The sequence below is a fragment of the Canis aureus genome, chromosome 3 (assembly GCF_053574225.1).
Source record: "Canis aureus isolate CA01 chromosome 3, VMU_Caureus_v.1.0, whole genome shotgun sequence".
Taxonomy (NCBI): domain Eukaryota; kingdom Metazoa; phylum Chordata; class Mammalia; order Carnivora; family Canidae; genus Canis; species Canis aureus.
Genome location: NC_135613.1, coordinates 77,196,085 through 77,219,210, shown reverse-complemented (window position 1 = coordinate 77,219,210; position 23,126 = coordinate 77,196,085). Strand labels below are relative to the sequence as shown.

The window sequence follows — 23,126 nt, the reverse complement described above, 5'->3', positions numbered from 1 at the left end:
CACTTTTGTACACAGGTTTGCCTAAGGATTTCCTTCTAGCTATAGAACCCTATGAGGTGGGGCACCTGGGAGGCTCAGTCACTTAATTGTCTGCCTTCGGCTCAGGTCATGGTCTCAGGGTCCTGGGATCGAGCCCCACATTGGCTCTCTGCTTGGTGGGGAGAGTCTGCTTCTCCCTTTCCCTCTCTCCTCAACACTCATTCTATCTCTGCCTCTCTCTGTGTTCCTTTCAAATGAATAAATAAAACCTTAAAAAAAAAAACCCTATGAGGTAAAACTTCCCCTTCAATGCCCTGATTTCCTCTTCTTAAGTGGTCGTAAATAATGGTGGCATTTTAAAGAGCTGCACTCATACAAGGACCTGAAGAAATGTAATTCCCATTATATTCTGTGTGAGTCCCTCTTATCTGTGGTTAGGTGTGGGAAAAGGCCGGTAACTACACCCAACAGACGCAGAATAACCCACTAAAGGGGTCTGAAGTCTTTGAGTGTGTCTCAAAGATTATGGATGAAATACTAAAATTTAGTTGACTTAGTATGTTGAGGCAAGTCAGAAAATAAATCTTTATCCCATGTGCTCCTTCAGTTTTCCAGAGCTCTTGGTAATGTGTGGAAAGAAACTCAAACTTTGCAGCCCATGCTTACCAGCAATGCTAACTCTGAGCTGATCCTTATAGGAGAGAATGACTCAAATGTTTTACTATGTTTCTGTGAGGGTGGTCCTGAGAAGCATGGAGTAAGGCTTTAGAGATTTGTCACTCATATCATTCAATCATGAGTACACAGAAGCTGGGAGTGGAGGCCCATCACTTCCAAGTATGGGGTCAAAGACATGGCCAATTGATAGTCCTCTTTCTGCACTCACAGTTCGATCTACCTGGACCCAACTCTTGTGATGGCTGCCTTTCTAAAACTTACTTGAGGAAGGAGAACATGACTCCTTCCTTGAGACATTAGGTCTATGAGAGGTTAACACAAGTTCCACCAAATAACAAGGTAGTCTTATGTCAAACAAGCTGAGAAATTCTGACTGTGTCCCCATTGGAGATACAAAATGCACATTAACATATTGAAGGCTACAAAAAAATTGAACTCCACTTCCCCAGAGTTATTTGACTATAGGATTGTTTTACTTAGCGATACTCATTAGTGTCTTGAGTTAACTCTTGTTCCTCCACAGTATGATTTGGAAAGTTCTTAGAGAAGTTTCAATCCCTATGGTGCCTCTAAGTATCTCATTCTCTATTAAATTAGAGGTTTGCAGGAAGGGGGGCTAAAGTAAGCAATCAGTCTACTTGTTCATCCATCCAGTAAAGCTCCATTTCCAAGATTAATTCAGAAAAATTTTTTCTTCTTTTCCATTAGATTGGATAGATCTTATGGAAAATCCCTTGAAAATGTTGAGGTTGAGGCCACTCTTCCCTCCCCTCTGCCCTTTTTCTTTTCTTTGTAGAGAATGAGACTGGGTGTGATTTTATAACTATTATAGTTTGTATTTGATGGGACCCGATGGAAACCTACTCGCCAAGAGACAGAGTAATAGCCAGTAGTTTTAGCTGTAATCACAGAAAAATCCTTTCGTCTTCTTCAGCTTTTCCATTGCTCTGTGATTGTGAGCCGTATCTTTAAAAGACTGTTTCTAAAAAGTGCTAAGATTGTGTTTTCTTTCCATAAGCTCTCCAAAGCATCCTTTTTTCCTACCCACAAAATAGTCAAGAAGATACTAGACAAAGGGATCAACTCCATTCAATGTATGTTTTATTTTATTCCTCCTCTCAGAAGCTTTTTTACATCAACTTTCTTCTCTTATCACTGATTTCCCCTGCATCTCTTTGGATTTATTCAATTCATAGGATGTGATTTTACCTATGGTGACACAGTGCTTTGCAGTTGACCTCATTCCATTCATCTATGTATTTTTTCTGCCAACTAGAATTTAAAGTTTATTGGAGGTAGGGACAATATATTGAAATCTTTCATATTGTCTTCAAAATCTCACATGCAGTGCACTGTATAGAGTTGACATTTATTTATTTGAATTCATTCAAGAATACTTTACATAGAGTGAATGTGAGTGAAGCTATCTACTCATCTTTTGGGTTTAAGGTCTATATGTCTAGAATGTAAATGTTGGAGTCCAAATGACTCGAGTTCAAATCTCAGGTGAAGGAAACATGAATAATCTGTGTGTTCTTCATCTTCTCTGAGATTCCATTTTCTTTCTTTCTTTCTTTTTTCTTAAAGATTTTATTTACTTATTTTAGAGAGAGAGGAAAAAAATAGCATGTGAGCTAGGGGAGGAGCAGAAGGGGAAAGGGGAGGAACCTCAAGCAGACTGTGCTAAGCAAAGCCTGATGCAGGGCTTGATCTCACAACCTTGTGATCATGACTGGAGCCAAAACCAAGAGTTGGATGCTTAACCAACTGAGCCACTCTGAGATTCCATTTTCTTCTACATAATGGAGATATATTTCTTAAAGGACTACATGAGAAGAATAGTCAACAGTTTAAGTTCTGGTATCCAATAGCTCTGGGTTTAAATATAATCATTGTGTCTTAACCTGCTCCATCATCTTGAGCAAATTGGTTAATCTCCTTAAGGCTCATTTCCCTCATCTGTGAATTGGGATCTATTACAGAATTTATCTCATGGAGTCATTTGAATTAAATGGATTTGATAAAATAATGCATGGAAAACTTAGAATGAGACCTCATTCCCAGTAAGAATTCAATAAATGCCAACTATTACTTTAGAAAAGTGCTTAGGATACCCAACACCAGTAGGCTGCCATTGGCAGAGACACTCTGTAGACCTGTTACAGAATAATGGAACTTATTGCGTAACTTTTGTATGTGAATGACATTCTGACTCTTTTAGCTATCTGAAATGGCACCAAATTCTTCTGAAGAAAAGGCTTTCTTGGAAGGATCATGAACATCTGGATTAAAAAGAGCTTACATTCTCAAAGTGTAGTGGGTTGGAGATATTTTTTATTGAACATAGCCATCTTGTGATTTGATTTCCTCAGGATATGAATCAGAGAGAAAAATACTGAATTTTTGTCCCAGAAAAAAAGGGGAGGACAGGCGGAGGATTTTTCACTGGTAAGGCAATTTACACACTTGTCCTTTTCATAGTGAGTCATGGTCTATGATACATTTCATAGCAATGTCTATGAGTTTCCAAATATGGAACAAGACATATCAGCCAAATAAGGAATAAAGAAGAAAACAGACTTTTAATCCACCTAGTTACCATTCACAGAATTCTAGAAGTAGGACTTTAAAAAAAATGGCTGTGCCAGCACCTCACGTGTAGTCATATCTTTAAACCCATTGAGAGAGAGTTAGCTAATCATTTTCAAAATACCTTTAGCAGATAGGCAGAGGAATTCCATCACCAGCCCTACTTGTTTTAAAACAAGTTCTTTCTTCCTAATATTTTCCCCAAACCATGTTTCTTTCCTGCTATAACTTGAGGCTAACTCTTCTTTTCTTGCTTTCATATTGGCTTACCTAAGTTCATCTTAAAATGACATTGTAAACTTTTAAAAAAGTTATTAAAGCTTATCCCTTAGTCTTTTTATTTTTCTAATCAAGCAAACTCATTTAAAAAGCTCCCTTATGTCCAATTTTTCTATAGATCAGGTCATTTGAGGTTACTATTCTGAGGGTGATCCCTAGATATTCTAATAATAGAATAAAAAAACACCAACACTTTGTTACATTCACTTGGGCATCCCCAGGACCTACTGCCACTCAGAATTTATCATAGGTTCTTAAATAAAATGTCAACTGAATGGATAAATATAGCCTCATGTTTATAACACTTCTTATACTTTATAACAAGCTTTAACTTTCTCAAAAAATCCTGTCTGAGGTTCTCTTCTTTTCCCTGCCTCCCTCCATCCTCAAATCTTCTTTTTTCTCCCATCCCCAAATATTGCCTTTATTTATTTATTTATTTATTTTTTTCCAAATCTTACCTTTAGTTGCAAACACAGTAAGTGGCAGAGTGGAGGTCTAAGCTTTGGTCTCCAAATCATGTAAGTTTATTGACTTAATATGAACATGTATTTATCAAAGCAGAGGTACTAGTGTTTTGAAAAATATAGATCTCCAAAATTAACCTCATACTCAGATAACGAAAAGAATAATAGAAAGAGTGCATATCCATTCTAACATGTCTGTCTGGAATATCTCAACATCGTGATATTTTTTAATTGCAGAATGTGATTTGTTCACAGATAGCTTTTAGTGTTCTCTGACCACAAGCTCTGGTTTTCACTGCCTTTCTGCAAGCTTATCATTTTTTTCATGTGATATCTCCGCATTTTGTTTTGGATATGAAGTATTAACAAGACATGACAGGGCACTTTTAAGCTCTTCATCACTGAGATGTCTTATGGCACCTCAACTGAGTGTTGCATGATCAGTGCAAGGACCTTGGGACACCTCGTGATGAAAAACTTGCTGCTTCTACAGATTTTTTTGTGCTGAAATCAACCATCTTTACCATTTATTTTGTTGACTTTTCTAGAACTTACAAAGGTGGGTATTATATGATCAGGAAGACAGGGTTTTTGCATTGAGCTCTTCAAAGGCAGGGTCTGTTTCAGAAATTTTTATATCCCCATCTCCTAATCCATGTCCTGGCACAGAGGAGGTACTTCATATATAGTTCTTCTTTTTTTTTTTTTTTTTGTATATAGTTCTTAACTTGAATTGACAGTAATAAGAAAATACAGGAAATCTGAGACTCAGTCTAGACTTTGTCCATAACAGTGTGCCCTTAGATAGGTCACTGAGCTTGTTACATTCTCTGTAAAATGGGATTTCTGTCTACTTTTGAAAGACCAATGGGAGTGGGAGAGTTCCAGGAAATTGGGCCTTACACAATATTTGTGTTAAACTTCACAGACCAGGTGGAGTTTAATCCTTAAATAAATAACTTACAAACTGATGGCCCTTGTGTGAATAATCAAAACTAAGGGACTCTTGATGACCTACTTGTGGGTCAGTATTTTTAATGAGTATGTCATTTTTGGATAAATTCCTACAGCCCCCAATATCTGTTTTTTCCATTAAATTCACATTCCATTTGGATCATCTTTATTGTTGAAATAGAATTGTCAACTTAGAGATATGTTGAGAAGTGGTTTGCTGCAATTTAGTTTCATAAATCTTAACAGGAAGAGCCAGGAATCCAGTGGCTCAGAGCATTGTGAAATCATTAAATCAGGTTTCTGGAATATGTAAGCGGCCTACTACTTTCTCATTAAATTGAGGCAGAATGCCCAGAAAGAGTATTTCATAAAGGTTAGTACAAGAGAACAGTCCACTGACTCATTGTTGGGTGCTGGATGACCTAGTAATTTATTGCATTTATCAATGAAGGAGATCTGTATTCTCTTAATGTTCTCTTACTAGGAAAGACATTGTAAACTTGTAAAGGAACAGTTCTGATTATTTCTCTCATTTTGTTTTCTCAGTGGTTGTCAAACTTGAGTAGGTATTATCATCACCTGGAGGACTTATTTTTTTCTTTTTTAAACTATTTATTTATTTATTTATTTATTTATTTATTTATTTATTTGAGAGCGCAAGAGAGCAAGCATGTGAGCAGAGGAGGAGCAGAGGGTAAGGGAGAGAGTAGGGGAAAGAATCTCAAGCAGATTCCATGCTGAGTGTGGAGCCCAGCCCAGGGCTCATCTCACGCTCCTGAGATCATGACCTGAGCTGAAACCAAGAATTAGATGCTTAAACTACTGAGCTACCCAGTCACCTCCAACCTCCTGGAGGACTTATTAAATCACAGATAGCTGGATACTCCCCTCAAAGTTCCTGATTAAGTAGAGCTAGGGTGGGATGGGTTTCCACAATTTACAATTCTAACACGTTCCCAGGTGGTGCTAATGCTGAAGGTCCAGGGACTACATGCTGAGACCACTGTGCTACCTTAAGATTGCCGAGACTGGTAAAAATAAATATTCTGTGGACCGTTGCTGTTTTCTGAGACTGCATTAATAAAATAGGACTTAGATAACTGTCAGTAGCACAAACCACAGGCAGATATTGATGGGTCAGAGGGTCTGTATGGAACTACAATAAATACTGGAAAGAGAAACCCAGAATTGTATTGTTGTTGTCTTTTTTTCAAGTTGAACTTTCAGCTCCTTCATGACTTTGTAGAACACATTATTGTGGTCTTTTCCAAACTTCTTCTTGAGTCATCTGGATGTATATTGCCTAAATCTTTAAAAGTAAAAGAGAGATGATATGTCTGCATCTTCCCCATATTGTCATTTTTTTTTTGGTTCCATACTCTTTCTCCACAGATGAACCAGTGTCCTCTCCTCTTGCTTTATGATATAATTAGATAGATAATAGACAATAGATAGGTAATAGATAATGTCTAGATAATAGACAATAATCCTCTATCAAGTTATTTTAAGTTGAATACTTATTTCAGATAGGCACAATGTCATCAATTTAGGTTATTTTCCTAGAGCCTATTTCATTCAATTCAGTTCAATACAATTTTAACACTCATTGACTAACTATATGTCAAGCACTATTCTAGATGCCTTAGGAACAGACATGACCAAGACCAACACAAACTCTGCCTTTGCAGAGCCTATAGTCTAGCAAAAACAAACAGATAGTAAAACACATAAATCAATACATTATATCGCTGGTAGTAGACCCTATGGAAAAGAGGAAATGAAATCAGGGTAATAAGGTTTAGGACTTTAGAGGCTATCAGGAGAGGGCTGTGTGTACACTTGCAATTTTAAAAAAGGGTGCCATTTGAGCAAAGATTCCCCAATGTAAGACTACAAGCTTGTATATATATCTGGGGAAGAGTGTCACAGCCAAAGAGAATAGCTGATGCAAAGGCCAAAAGGCAGGAGCTTGCCTAACATACTTCAGAATAGCAAGGAGGCCAGTGGGACTGAAGCAAAATGTGTGAAGGGAAAGTAGTAGTAGATCTGAGAGGTAACAGAAGCAGTCAAGACCATATAACCAAGGCTTTGTAGGTCATTGGAAAAGATGTTGGCTTTAATCTGAGTGAAATGGGAGTTGCTGCAAAGTGTTGTCTTTCAAAGAAGGATCTGTCTGCATGCTGTATTTAGAATAGATGGAGCAAGGCAAGGATAGATGCTAAGAAACTAGGTATGACACAATGCCAGTAAACCAAGCAGAGATGATGTGGCTTGGGCCATGGGTTGGTGAGTAGTTAAATTCTGCATATATTTTTGAAAGTAGACTTCAATAGGATTTCATGACAGATTGGATGTGGAATGTGAGAGAAAAAGAAATCAAGGTTTCGGCCTGAGGAACTAGAAAGATGAAATTCCTGTCAATTGAGTTGTAAAATGCTGCAAGAAGAATAGGCCTGCTGGGAATACTGGGTTTTGGGTTTGGGACATAGAGTTTGCCATGACTCTTTGACACCTGATTGGAGGTGTCAGAATGGTTGTTGATCATGTATATGCAGGGCTTATGAGACTACATTGAATACATCTGGGCTACAGATGGAGTTGTCAGCATGTTCGTATTAGAAGCTGTGAGGCTCAATGAGATTCTAGTGAATGGGTATAGATAAAGTAGTGAGGGCCAGGACTCAAGCCCTCCAGAATTAAGAGAGCAAAAAGGGAAAAAATGGAATTACAGGGAGAGATGGGGAAGAAGTGGCCACCAAATATAATGTCCTAAAAACCAAGAGAAGGAAATGTATCGAGTAGAGGAAAGTGAAAAATAGTGTCAAATGCTGTTAATTGGTCAAGTAAGACAAAGACTGAAAATTTACCATTGAATTTCACAACTAGAGATCATCAGTGACCTTAATGAGAACATATCTGGTGCGTGGTAATGATTCAAGCCTGGATTAAGTAGCTTAAGATAGAATGCTAGACGAAGACTTGGAAATAGTGAGGAAAGCCAGCTCTTGAAGTTCCTGCCCAGGGTGGCAAAAGTGAGGTTAAGCTGAGAGTTTGGTGGTGGTGGTGGTGTCTGTGTTGGTTTGGAGTTGGGGGAAATAACAGTATGGTTGCACACTGATGGAAATGATCCAGTAGACAGAGACTAGATTAATGTTTCAGGAAAGATAGGAAGAATTCCTTGAGCAGTTTTGTTGGGCTGGCAAATGGCCATAACATCTAGTATCCAAGCGGAAGATTTGGCTTCAGAGACATCAGGTATTTTTCATGCACGGGAACAGACATGTTGAGGGTACAAATGCTGGTGGGACAGATAGATGGAGTATTGGGACCCTGTGCAAAATCCCCCTTTGACTGCCTCAGTTTTCTCCAAGAAGTAAGAAGCAACATTATCACATAAAATATCAAAAATTATTCAAAAGAAAATAAAGCTCAAATATATGTCTCTACAAATATGTATTCAAAAAATAAAACAAAGCCAAACACAATATAAAAAGTATGCAATAAATGTTTCATTTTAGGAGTTTTCCTAAATGAACTGAATGGACTGAGGTTTTAAAATAGAGATGTAATGTCTTTTCAACTAGGACCCCTTCTTTTCCTGGTTAATGTCTCGGTATTGAGCAGGCATTCTTCATTGCTCCACTAACCTTCAAAACTGTTCAAATTAGGGGTATTTGTATAGAATGGTTTTATTTGCCAATTCAATGTGTATGAATGTCTATAATATTTTTTAGATGGTGAATGGGTGGAGTAGGTTCCATGGGAATTCTTCTAAAGTGATCTCTTGCTCTCCATTTCAACAAGATGGCTGACCTCTACCATCTTGTCAGTGTTGTAATTTGGCACTTTTCAAGATATTGGCTGCAGTTCTTTAACAGATATTAATAGGAGTTTTAGCCATTCTTATTTAAGATAAGGTCCTAAACTTAATCAGAGAGAGGAAGCACACATATGATTAAAAAAAAACAAGAGAGCTAGTAGACCCTTTAATTTAATCTAAATTATGTTTCCTCCCCGAGGTCATTCATATATATATATATATATATATAAAACCTTCTGGAGGATTGAAATTATATCTTAGTGCTTTTCTTTAAACAAAATTTATAAAACACAATTCAGAAGGCATTGCATAAATGTTTTGCAAAGATAATAAAACATGTTTAAAAAATACTTAGTGGGCGGTTTTCATATTGGTGAATCAAGTATGTTTGAAGCAAAAGAATAACCATAACATTGAACTCAGAGGGGCACCTGGGTGCCTCAGTGGTTGAGCATCTGCTTCTGTCTCAGGGCGTGATCCCAGGGTTCTGGGCTGGAGTCTCACATCGGGCTTCCCACAGGGAGCCCGCTTCTCCCTCTACCTATGTCTCTGCCTCTCTCTCTGTGTCTCTCATGAATAAAGAAATAAAATAAAAAACAACATTGAAGTCAGAGGATTGTAGGGGAAATGAAATGGGATTTCCCATGTAAAGTGTTTATTATAGCACATTGCTCATGGTAAGTGTCCAATAAATTATGCACTAGGTATAAGGTGATGTGGTTCCTTAAGAAAGGTACAATAAAATTGTCAAAATTAGGGAGCTATTCTTAGTTAGCTGTGTATTTTTTGGTGGGGGGGGAGGGTGGCAGAAGGCTACCATAGCCCCACATTACCTCATTGAGGAGCGGTGTTTAGCAGTAGAACCATATAAGGACCAAATCACAAGAAACAATTATTTAGTGTTATGTGCAAGACACTAGAGTAAGTACCTGAAATATACCTTTTATTTGGTCCTTATAATAGACCTACACAGTAAGTTGTATTAATTGTGTAGATGAGGAAATTGAACTGGGGAGACATGATGAAGGGTTACAATGGGCAAGCTCTCTGCAAATTGCTAAGTAAATTAAAATACTGAGCTGCCCCATGAGAGAGCAAAATCCGCACCAAGATCACTATGTGATTTGACTCCTAAGTCCACACTCACCCTTCTACTACTATTCTACTATTGAATCCCTCATCTACATCCAATGCAGATTCAAGTGCGTATTGCTGGCTTGGTCAGAATCAAGGAGTCCATGTACTTTGCTATCCATCATGGGACTCAGTTTATGCTTCTGAACATGGATATAGAAATGGTATTAATAGAGATGGAAGACCATAGGAAACTCTCACCTTCTATCCCATGAGAGAAAAAGCTCTTCCCATTCCTGAAAGCTATAGTATAGTTTCTTTAGAACCTGGCTGTGTTTCAAACTCGTATTGTACTGGTGGATGAACCAAAAAATTTTCTCCCTACAAGAATGCCAAAGTGAAAAAACAAAAAACAAAAAACAAAAAACAAAAAACAAAACAATGAAAACAAAATAAAACAAAACAAAAAAAACCCAACAACAACAAAAAAAGAAAACCCAACCTAATTTTTAAGATTTTCCTACTGAGAACAAAGGAAAATCAAGAACAATAATTTTTTTTTTTTTTAAGAGGAAAACCAAATGGTGGTAACTTGGTTTTAACAGTGTTTAATTCTTGGGAATTCTCCAAACTAACCAACACTCCCTTCCTTTGTTCATGGTAATCAGTTGTTTAACACTAAGAAGCTCCATTTATGAATGAAGGAGAACAGTTTGGCAGAACAACTTACAAATACAATATTTAGTTCATGAATGTTATGTAAATGCAAGAAATTCATTAAATAATGAATACATAGGCAGCCCAGGTGACTCGGCGGTTTAGCGCCACCTTCAGCCCAGGACGTGATCCTGGAGACCTGGGATCAAGTCCCACGTTGGGCTCCCTGCAGGGAGCCTGCTTCTCCCTCTGCCTGTATCTCTGCCTCTCTCTCTTTCTCTGTGTCTCATGAATAAATGGATGCATCTTTTTTTTTAAAAAAAGAATACATACAACATAATATTTTATACCTGAGTTTATTCCAGAACAAAAAAGAAGTCAATACAAGCATTTTGAAAAAAAGTTAATGTAGAAATATCAACTCTCCAGTTTTCAACTCTCTTAAACTTCTTAAGATGTGAAACTATAAACTCTCTGTTCCATCTATAGTTGGCCACCTAAAATAGGAAAAAGGATGCCAGAGCATCAAATGGGTTTTTTTCTTTTTATAACCTAGATGGGAGATGGGAAGTTCTCATTTGGGAAGGGGCAGGAGCACTGCCGGGGTTTCCATCGTGAGTTTAGTATGAGAATAACTATGTACAACCATATGATGGATTTACACTTTCAATAGAGAAAAAAAATGTTCATTCATGTCTACAAAGACCAGTTTAGAACAGGAGAAGCTGCTGTTAATTGAAGTACAGAGCTTAATGGCTAAAAGGGTTGATAAAGATAGAAATAGTTACTAAGAGGAACTGTGAGTTTCTTTTTCTCCAAAGAATTTTAAAAATCTGCTTAGCCTGCTTCTCTGATAACCTAGGGGCTCTTCCACTGGGAGACCGACTTTGGCACTGATGATTCTCGTGAGCGCACCAGGGTCCCATGGAAGTCTTCCCTCCTCCTTATCCCTCTCAGCACTTGCTTATATCGTGTATACCTTGTATACATTATGCTACAAGTGAAGCTTGCTTGGCTCTTCCTCATGCCCAAGGGCCAGCTCACTTGCCCCTTTCGGCTGATTGCAGAAGGCCTGAAATCCCTTGAGAGAGAGGAAGAGAAAGAGGAAGAAGGCAAAGACCCAACCCAGCTTCCTCCAACTTTCATCCATTTCTTCTGAGGACGCTGTGACTCATCCCTGAGTTCTCCACCCTCAAGCAACTTCCACCAAATCACAGCCCCCCAGATTCATTGTTGAACAATTTCCTTAGTGGTATAATCTTGTTCTGAGATTACAGGGAATGCTGATTTTATTAGAGTTCTTTCAACAAACTCATTTAATTATTGTTGCCCCTTGGCAAGTGCCATGTCACCCTCTGTGCTCCATGACATTCCACGAACACCTCATCCTGCATTACTTTCCTTGCTTCTTTTTTTATAAGTCCTCCTTTTGTTTAGTTTAGAACAAGTCCTCCTTTTTTTTTTCCCCAACAGACTTGTCTTGGAAAAGATGGAGATGAGCCAGTCAACTTGGCTTCCTTGCTTCTGCTCATGTGAGTATCATTTATATTTCTAACTATTATGCAAGTGTTATTAAAGCTCTGTATTTCTCCAGGTTTCTGTGGAGGAACTGTCTTGTTTGATCTTTGCGATGCTGGCACTCTTTTAGAATTAACCATGGAAAAACTTGATGACACTTCCGTGGTTCTTATAAAATTCATCTTAGGGGTAATTTTACGGTATGTTTTCCCCCTTGAATGTTTAAGAGAGCTGGATTTCTGTCTCTTTGTGGAGCATTCTAGCAGCTGTGTCTCATTTGCTTTGCAAGGGCATTGGAAGAAATTGCTATTTTGGAAGCTTCTTAACATATGGGATAATTGTATAAAGCACTTTACAGTTTGCCTAGTGCTTTCCCATTATTTTACACAGTTCATTTCTCAAAGAAGCCCAGGACATGCTGTTTACATTTTTCAGAGAGAGAGAAATAGAGGTACTGAAGAAGTAACAGAAGCTCGGCAGGGCAATTTATCTCACTCTGGAATTAATCAACAGATTAAAATCTCTTCTTTCAGATCCCTTGTTACCTATGACCAGAAAGCCTCCTGCCTTGGGGTACCAGGGTGGCTCAGTCAGTTAAGCGTCCAACTTGTGATTTTGGCTCAGATCATGATCTCAGGGTTGTGAGATTGAGCCCCGCATCAGGCTCTGTACTAAGCGAGGAGTCTGTTTCTCCCTCTCCCTCTGCTCCTCCCCCTGCTCACTCTCTCTTTCTCTCAACAAATAAATAAAATCTTAAAAAGAAAAAGGAAGCCAGGGTACCTGAGTGGCTCATTCTGTTGACTGACTCTTGATTTCAGCTCAGGTCAAGATCTCAGGGTCCTGGGATTGAACCCTGTGTTGGGTTCCATGCTCAGTGCAGAGTCTGCTTGTCTCTCTCCCTCTGCCCCTCCCCCAACTTGAGAACTTTCTCTCTTTCTCTCTCTCAAATAAATTTTTAAAATCTTAAAAAAAAATCCTCATGCCCTTTGAAATAAACATGTAGATGGACACACCTGCTACACATCTGCAGAATGTGTAACCTGGCTAGTGTTAGGTCTGCCCTAGCCAAGAGCTGTCTGAGTGACTGGACATGGGCAACAGGGCTGTTTAGCTCTGTTATTAACAGTGATAGAGTGGATGGTTCAAAGCACCAGTTTTGAGGTCAGACTGCCTAGGTTTAAATCCAACTTCCAACTTTTCTCAGCTGTGGGACATTGGATGAGTCACTTAACCTTTCTCAGACTCATTTTTCTTATCTGTCAAATGGGGGCATTCATTACTACCTCATGAGATTAGTGTGAGGCCGACTGACCTCATCCATGTAAGGGTCTAAGCACAGTGCCTGGCACACGCAGTAAGCTCTCAGCAAACATTAGCTAGAACCATGTTGTGGTTCCAAAGGTGGCCACCTGGTCATTCTTTCCTAAGGTTCATTGCAGTTGATTTGTTTCATGAAATGACGCCTATGGCCCAGTCAGGACTGGACATATTGGTGGACTTAAGGGGAGGTTTATGGGGCAGAGAGAACTTACACTAGTGTTTGCACTGCTTTTAAGAGCTGTGGTATTTATAACTTCTGTCATTCTCTTCAAAATACAAATGGCAGTGTTGCTCCTCTTGAATAATGTGGAAAACCCACAAAGGGCCCAGGACACTCATACCCACAGTATATCAGTCTAGGACGTTTTGGATGGTAGCATACAGCAAAGACAAAAGATGACCTTGGTTTTCTTACCATTCCAGGTGAGAATAGGATGTAGAGGAAAGAGCAGGGATGTGCCTAGCTGTGAATGTGCTCTTGCCGGAATACAGAAGCCTGAGTCCTACATCTCTGTCAGTCTGCTGGGTACTGAGCAAAGCGCTTTGCTGTTCTGTGCCTCAGTTTCCCCAATTACAAATGATAATTATTAACATCCACAGAATATCACTTTGTACCCTAATTGATGGGGCTTTTGCATGGTGGTTGCCATGTCCTGGGAAGCCCTTCAGTCCCACGAACACTGGGATTGTTCATGCCCTAAATTTTTGCCTCTCAGCTGATCATGTTCGCCATAAGAACAGTGGATATAAAGGCGCTTTGACATTTCATGAACAGCAACAATCAACTCAATTCTGAACACCTGGGGTCCTGAAATAGCACTTTGGGTTACTGAAAGAAAAAGATGGCAATAATACAGTATATCATTCCTCAAGTAAGAATATCACATTTTAATTCTTGGTGCCTCATTTTATAAACTGCTTAGATATATGTAATGTGACTGGCAAATTCCATTAATGGGTACACCATGCTTTACATCATTCTTGTGTGTTTAAACACATGTAATTGAAGGCACATACAAGCATACACAGAACAGTTAAGACAACTATTTTCTGGTCATGACAGATTATTTGTATTGGAAAGACCTCATTTGAAACATTTGTATTTCCCGAAAAGTTCTGTTTTGCACCCAAGGCGTATTTTTGAAATAAATTGATTAGTGATTTGTCTTAGGAAACTTCAAAGGAAAACAGACTAGTCTGGGGAAAATGACATAACTGGCCATCTATCTGGTATCTGCAAAATAACTACACACCAAAGGCTAACACTCCATTGCTAGGAATTAACCTGAGGCAGCATCTGTGTTCAATAGATGTGAAAAAATATTACCCGATGTGCACATAGGAGAATTAGAGCAGTTTCAAAAAAAAAAAAAAGATTCATTTAGTTTTCTTTCATATTATATAGATTGCACTTGAGAGGAACTTCAAAATGTACAAGCATGCAATTGCTTGAAAATTCAAATTTTTTCATTGACTCTTGTGTTTTTACCTAGAGGCATCCAACCAGAATCCAAGCCAATGTAATAACTAGAAATGCCAAAGTGAAGCGTCTTGTAGACATGCATAACAAGATAAATAATACATAAATAGTACATACTAGTAAAAGCATAAAAATGAGTAAGTCTGGTCCAACTCAGTTGCTTATATTAAAAAAGAGAAGTAGTATTTATTTTAAAAATTAGACTTTTAAAATATAGCAGCTTGTTTTCTAGTTGCCTTAAAATGGGACATGTAAGCCTTTGAGAAAGATCTTCAGATACTCAAAGACTCGAATGCTTTTTCTTTATCCCAGAGGACCTATTGCGGCCTAGGGTGCATGGCGGGCACTCAGTAAAACCTTGTTAACTTATAGTGAATGTTCTACGTATTAGTAATAATTCAAAATAACATGATGAAACTGGAGTGAAAAGGGCATGGTCCACCAGTCCACATTCAACTTTTCCCCAAGGAATGAACTACTTTACCTCTGAGACAGAAGCAAAGAAGTCATTCAAAAGCAGGGCTGAAGGCTCTTGGAGTTATTGTTGTTTACATTGCCTGGGACAGAGGAGTAATTATGTTGGCTTCAAAGGCCTTTTCTTCTACCTCCCATCATGGCATGCGAGTGCGGGAAGAAGCCTTCATTCTGCTCCTGTGTTTCACAAATGGAAGCCTAGAGGAGGGACCAATTTGCCCAAGGCCACAGATTCAAACCTTCCCAGATATTTCTCTTTTTTTTTTATAAGATTTTTTTTTAATTTGTATTTATTTATGATAGTCACAGAGAGAGAAAGAGAGGCAGAGACACAGGCAGAGGGAGAAGCAGGCTCCATGCACCGGGAGCCCGACGTGGGAATCGATTCCGGGTCTCCAGGATCGCGCCCTGGGCCAAAGGCAGGTGCCAAACCGCTGCGCCAACCAGGGATCCCTTCCCAGATATTTCTTAATCCAAATTTAATTTCTCCACATCTCACCAAATAGAGCTATAGATAATTTTCATGGCGCTTTTTTTATTTTTTTAAGTTTAGGAGATGCCCTCTGCCCTATGCCCTGCCCTCCCATCCATTATTACGTCCTGCCATCCCAACCCCGCCACTCCTTTAAGAACTCTGCTTCCTTCTATCACCTTCAAATGGCATGTTCTTTGCCCTCCAACAACATGCTTGAACCTCTACTCCAAGGTCTTAGGCTACAGGAATCTTCTAGTTTACCCTAGTGCTATATGAATATAAGGGCCTTCTTCTTAGGCCCACACAGCCTTTGATATAGCGATGCATAGCTCCAGGCTTTTACTTATTTCTTTCAGGCTTCGGTAATGTGAGTCAAGGCTTTTGCTTTATGGTTAATTTAGCTGATGATGAGAGCAAGCTGAAACTCGTGAGGATAGACAGAGCTGGAGCAAACAAACCGAGGTCATAGCTTGAACAGAACCTCCAAGAAGACAGATTGCCTGTGGCTCTTAGAGCCTCCTTCCCCTGACAGTAGTGATGAGGACCAAAAGTAGAAAAATGACAGTCTCTTATGAGGGGCACGTGAGGGCGCAAAGATTTTTCAAAACTCGGCCCCACAGAGAGGAAATCTGGCTGATATTTATTCAGGCCCCTTCCTTTTAAATCTTGATTACCCTTGGCTCGGTTGGTGCTGAAACTTATGCACGAGCGACAGGTGATTCTTATGTAAGAATGGAATCTCGGGCGTGATAAATTTGGTCTTGAGAAATCTCAGTTCAGTTGCTGCAGATGGCAGTGTCATGATGGCAGAGTTGGAGAGAGGCATCCTGCCGGGCTGTGGGCTGTCTGTGAGATGGCTACTCAGTTCAGAACTGTCTGAGCCAATTCCTTGAGGCTCAAGGTCATGACCAAGGGATACAGCCCAGCTGCAGGGCTGACATTCATTCTAGCAACATTTTTCCCTACTTCCCTAGACACTGCTGCTGACTCATTCCCACTCACAGGTCCAGAAAGAATCAGGTTGCAACCTGTGTTCTTTGTGAACATCTTTATAATTTGGGGTCTCTATCCTAATTAGCCTCTGTTGGGGGGTGAATTTTGTGCTTGTCAGAAATTGCTTACACTATAGCATTTGCACAATCTGGTTGCTTTGGCCAAGGAGACATATCTACCCACCTCATTCCTGGCAGGTCCTGCAACTTTCAGGGCACAGGTTTTTAGCCTTAGTTTTGAGGAGTCTGTAAATCCCCTCAAACTGCATCTACACCCAAAAACTCTCTGTGTGTATATATATGTTCTAGGGAAAGCATCCACAGCTTTCATAACATTATTATGAGAAGTATGCGATCCAACAAGTTGTAAGAGTCACTACTGTAGATGAAGGAAATATTTGGAAGCATTGTTTGTTCTCTTTCAACTGGATTTCCCACTTTGAATTTTAGATTGAATTTGATCATAGGTTGGCAACATAGGGTAAGCTTTGGAGTCAGACTCGTGATTCTGGCTTAGGCTCTAGCTCTATTTCTTGACTGTGTCACCTTAGATGTGTCACTTCTGTGCTTCACATCTTTATTTGGAAAATGGATAAAATATCGCCTACCTCATTATGCTGTTGTGGGGATTAAATGGGAGTATCTGTATCTATCAATTATCTATCTATCTATCTATCTATCTATCTATCTATCTATCTATCATCTATCTTGTGATGTATGTGGCATTTGTCCACTGTTCAATAAACAGCGGCTAGTAGTGGTAGGAGTCATATGGAACTCATAACTCTGAAGCATGTGGGAAACATTAATTATTTTACTAGGCATTCTCTTGTCCATTCCTATTCTCCATTCTTTTCTTTTAAAGACTGCCACAAACATGACTTACTTTGAAAACTATGAAAGAAGATGGCTTTATGTGGGGACATTTATCATCGTGGTATTGTGTGCTGCTTTTCTACTTGGGATTTGAGGCCAACAGTATCCAATCTAGTCTCTTGTTTTGGAATCAATATTTCTGTAGTGAGTGTAAAATCATCCTAAATGGATTTGAGATTGTCCAAAAAATTCTGAAGAGAGAACACACTAAGAGTGAAAAAGCTATGTTTATGAAAATATCATGAAGGCTAAATGTGATGTACTAGGAAAACATGCCAGCAGATTTCACTGTACACCCATGAGATCTATATCCTGACTATATTGATAGATACTATTCAAGGGAATGTAAAAATTCCTTCTATATGTGCATTTCTGTTGGTCTAGCTCATTGCCTAATCCATAGAAGGTACTTAATAAATATTTGTTGGATGGATGGATGTACATCATATTTTCATTATAACACAATACCATATTATTTATGTCCTGCTTATATTGTGCCAATAAGGAAAATGCAATCATCCCCCGTGTAATGCTCTTATGAACATGTTTCTGAGGCTCAGCTGACTGATAGGACACTAAAAGAAAGTGCCTTCTACATCTGTTTCCTATGACAAAGGAATTTTAGGGAGTATGGGTATAAGGCTTTTGAGTGAGCCTTTACTTTTTTATCTTTTGAAGATTACTTATTTGAGAGAGAGATAGTGAGAGAGCAAGCGAGCACAAGCGAGGGGGTGGGCAGGAGAAGAGGGAGAGAAGCAGGCTCCCCGCTGAGTAGGGAGCCCAATGCAGGGCTCAATCTCAGGACCCTAGGATCATGACCCAAGATGAAGGCAGATGTTTAACCAACTGAGCCACCCAGGTGCCCATGGATGAGCCTTCATATGTATGTGTGAGTTGCCATTTAGTTCATAAGCTGTTGAGTTTTGCAGTTACACCCATTCAGATAGAACAATTCTTTAGGAGCCTACAAGAATCTTGTGGATGTGCACTCTACCCTTCTTCTCTTGACTGTATTGTTCATAAAAGAAATACTAAACAAAAATCACAGTGGCTTTGGCTTGCCTGACTTAGGGCTGAGACCAAGTAAGAGCCAGTATGTTCTGCATGAAGACTAAAGTCTTTCCTTCCAGTAGGAAGACTCATCTGAGAAGTTAGGGGAAAGGTAGCTGTGTGGCCAGGAGAGCTGCCTGCAGCAGCAAGCTTCTTCATGAGGATAATTGAACCTGGAGTGTTGGCATCCAGAAACAAGTGATCATGAGGGGAACCACAGAAATGAGGAGATAGCAGGAGCAAGAGAGAATGGAACAAAGAAATTATCCCCCAGGAGGACAGTCTTTCTTCTTTCCTTTTTTGAAACTCAAAGCCCTGTATTTATTTGATTACTCAGAGCTGCATCTGAGGTGTGTTTCCCACATTACCACATATGCGGCCCTCCCATCATTCCTGTCTTACAAGAACATATAAGCAAACACATGGGATTGGTTCTTACCTTGTATTTCTATTTGGGAATGAGAAAAAGTCATCAACATTTATTGAGTATCTACAGGTGCCAAGGAATTTTACTTACTCTCCAACTCAACATGTTTCAGGTAGGAAAAATTGAGGCTGCACAAGTTAAGTAACTTACCCAGAGTGGCCCCCTAAGTGATGAGACCAGGTTTGGAACCCTTGGCTGTCAGGCCCTGTGTTTATCTCTACATGGAATGCCTCAAGATAGATAGAAAATCCTGAGAAACTGAACATGCTTGATGATAAGAAGTACTTTGTTTGAAGACATGTTTTCTTACTTCCTTGCAGTCCTTTTCAGTACAGACCAACACAGAGAGACAATCATTCATATATCCACACACATAAGCCTGGGGCCTCTTCCATTTTCCCTACTCAACAACAGCAAAGGTTCCATTTCACAGATGAGGATATCAGAGTCTATGACTACACATCTGATATTAGTCAGAACAGGAAGGTCGTGGAGGAATGCCTTTCTAAGTGCCAGATCAAAGAATTGTATGTGGCCAGGGCATGTTGGTTTTCCTCCTACCCATCTTGACATTAGAAGTAATTGCACTTCAGCTTGAATTTTTTCTAAGTCAACATTATAACTCACTTCTAGGTCTCTTTTTCAAATAGCTTTGTTTAGTGTTTCAGCGTCTGTGCTTCTATCTTGATAATTTCTCAAATGCTTTTCTTCCTCATCCTCTATCACTGCCGCTCTTCCCTACTGAAGTTGAATCCCTGGTACAAAATAGTATACTGAAGGTCAGATGCAAGTCAATAGGTATCTCTGTGAAAACCAAGAGAAACAAAAGCTTACCACTTCCCAATATTTATTAGAACATACTGAAAGAGTTCATGTGTTGGTGCCAAGGTCAAGGAGGTCAGCCCACACTTGAGCTCAGGCATTTGAGTTTGCCAAATGAGTCAGTCAAATGGGAATGTTGGGGTTTCTTGGCTGGATGTATGTCAATATTACTGTGCATAAAAGATGTCCATTTGTTATACCAGCTTTTGCTATCACACTAAACCATCAGTTTAAAGAATGTCTAATGTCCTGAGTGCACTTGTCTTTACAAGAAATTCCTAACTTGCAAGGGCAGATAAATTTTGTTGAATATTTTTCAGTCTTCGCTTTCTTTTCCTTGTCACTCCCTGTCTATCCACTGTTTCCTTCATGTCTCTTCTGAACCCCTACAAGAGGTAAGCAGACTCTCTCCTAGCCGACTGCCAATACCAGCACACATACAATTATTTCTGTACTGTCTCTCTTCCCTGCTAGAGGAGACATTCCATGCACACCTGTTTTTCCCTCTTCTGAATAATTCATCTGCAGGTCACTGGTGCCATATACCGGCTGGCAAAAACTAGGCACTCAATAAATATTTGTTGAATGGATGCAAGATAGAATGAATAGAAAAGCATATTAGTTTATTTTGCCACATGTTTGGCTTCACAGAAACATTTAGATTTTTTTCTTCTGAGCATCTTTCATTCATAATGCCTCTCTGCTCTCCTCAGTCAATATTTATTGAGCATGTTCGATGTGTCAGGCACTCGAATATATGCCAACATGAGTGAGACATGATCCCTACTCTCTACTCATGATCATGTTGGTTCTGAGTCAGGCAGCCATTGTTGGTGAATTACCAACAACTGTGGGTAGAGCCTAGAAACGGCTGTTTGTGAAAGGATGTAGAAGAGGAAGACATTACCCTGATCTCAAGACCCTCATAGCTCATGGGGTAGTGAACAAATATATACATGAAATATATAATAGATGCCTATCTTCTAAGTAGTGAGGTACATTAGAAGTGTAAAGGTAATTACCCTTGTAGAGGTAAAATAATGACTTTTTCCCCCCACTATGAAATCTCTCTGATACTTCCATATAGTATGTAATTTATATTATAAATATTCCTTCTGTACTACTGTATGCTCAACACTAAGCCAGGGCAATGAAGAAGGAAAGTGTGAGACTTGCTTCTAGGAAGGTGCAGGCCAAGAAATAAGTGTGTGACTCATACCTGAAAATGAGAGTGACTATAAGTGAGTAGGAGAGAGAAGAAGAGAGAAAGGAAGGGAAGGGAAGGGATGGTAAGAAAGAAACTTTCTTCTTCAGTCCCCTGTGTCTAGGTCCAAAGAATTCCAATGATGATGGCTTTAAAATCAGGAATTTTAACTTTCTCCCTGAGATGTTTTTTTCCAAGACAGAGCTTGATATTGTTTAAGTGACAAAATGTGAGTTTAGTAGAAGTAAAAGAAATGTCTAAATAACGCCAAGTAATCTAGGTTATTGGAGAGAGTTAGCCTGTTTTCAGGTGTCTTGTTTTATTGTGAGTTAAGACTTGCAAGGGATTTTCAGATTTAGCCCCTCCATCTCTACTAACCATACATTATCAACATTTTTTTTTCATTATCAACATTTAAAAAGATTTTTTTTTTTAAGTCTCTCCTCACCTTTACGATGGCTAGAAGCATTAGATCTTGGGTTCATTTGTGCATATTTGCTTGGTACTTACTAGGTGCCAGCCAGAATTCCAGGCCCTAGAATTTATCACCCAAATCATTGACCTGGCTGCCATTGGTAATATTGGTTTTCCTTTTATAAGATACATTTCAAAGTGCCTCTGAAAAAGTCTTTAGATCCCCCCCCCCCCCCGCCTTTTTTTTTTTTTTTTTTTTTGGACAAAAGGACTCCTCATGCATGCATGTGATTTTGTTTTAATTGCTAAAAGGAATATGAAGCAGAGCTGGAATAACATAGAAACTAAAATTAAAACAATTTGAGAATTTCAAGAACCATGACCCTTTAGAATAGTCCTAAGCCACCACTTTGTCAGGCTCCTGGGAGCAAGACAAGACAAGCAGAAAGGACGATTATCTACAATACAATTGCAGGAAGAAGAGTGTTTTCTTTTAAATATTGACCTAATGCTTCCTGTGCCTGGGGCACAGACTGGGCACTTCACATGCATGATTTCATTCCCTTCTCCCAATAACCATGGGAAATAGATCCCATTATTCCCATTTGATAGATTAGGAAAAGGGGGCTCTGAGGGAAGTCACCCCAAACCATATACCTAATAAATAGGGTAGAGAACACTTCAGTACAGATCCATTGACTTCAAAGACCTTGCCCTAGGTAGAAATCTCAAGAGTATTCTTTTTAAGACTTAGAACCAGTTCTTGGTGACTCTAAGAAAGCCTTCTCTCTCTGAAGACTAAAGGAGGGGTTAATTTGGTTTTGGATTTTGTCCTAAAAACCTCTGGGATTTATTGGAGGATGCTATCACTTGCCATTTTTCGCCTGCTACACATTGAACATGCTAGAGAGTCCCTCTTCAACTCAGCCATCTGTGCTTTTGGCTTTTAAATTCCATGAAAATGACTGGACACATTCTTCTTATTCCATCCATACCCAAGGCCAGAGGGAGACATTCTGTTGGCTTTCTCTGGTAATCTTTCCTAACACTGGTTTCAGTATCTGTTCCAAGGTCTTCATTCCATCTTCCTTTTATCCCTTTTGTGTATGTGGGTGTGTATTTTCTATATTATTTCTCATAATCATTACATTATGTTAATGTAATTATAACACAAATGTATTAAAATATTAAAGCCGTATATTTTAATCATTAAGACCCAAAGCTCAGAGAATGTCCTCAACTGTTGATTTTAGTAATTAAAGAATTTAAAGAGCAAGAGCAAATAACAAGCAGCTTCTGAATTTGAAAAATATCCAATAAATAGCGCAGAGATCCAACAGCTCAAACCAGGTTTGAATCATCCATCTTATATGGCTTACGTATAGGCCTACCTAAACACAGGGAATTGGATTAGTCACGGGCATAGAATTTTGCAACATAAGGAGCATTTGAGATCCAACCCCGACACTGTAGAGAAGGAACTAAACCCTGGAAAGGTTAGTGATTTGCCCAAAGTCAAACAGGAAGGCAGCATGGGATTGAAAGCAGTGATTCTCAAACTTTTATCTATAGATTAA

The 23,126-nt window shown here is 39.1% G+C and overlaps 1 long non-coding RNA gene across 1 annotated transcript in view; it reads left to right on the top strand.

The window, feature by feature from the left end:
- Positions 1-23,126, top strand: part of LOC144311431 (uncharacterized) — a 354,863-nt gene that overhangs the window by 168,299 nt on the left and 163,438 nt on the right. The window contains exon 5 of the long non-coding RNA XR_013377038.1: positions 11,971-12,029. This is a non-coding gene — a long non-coding RNA (uncharacterized LOC144311431). The remainder of the gene's footprint in view (positions 1-11,970; positions 12,030-23,126) is intronic.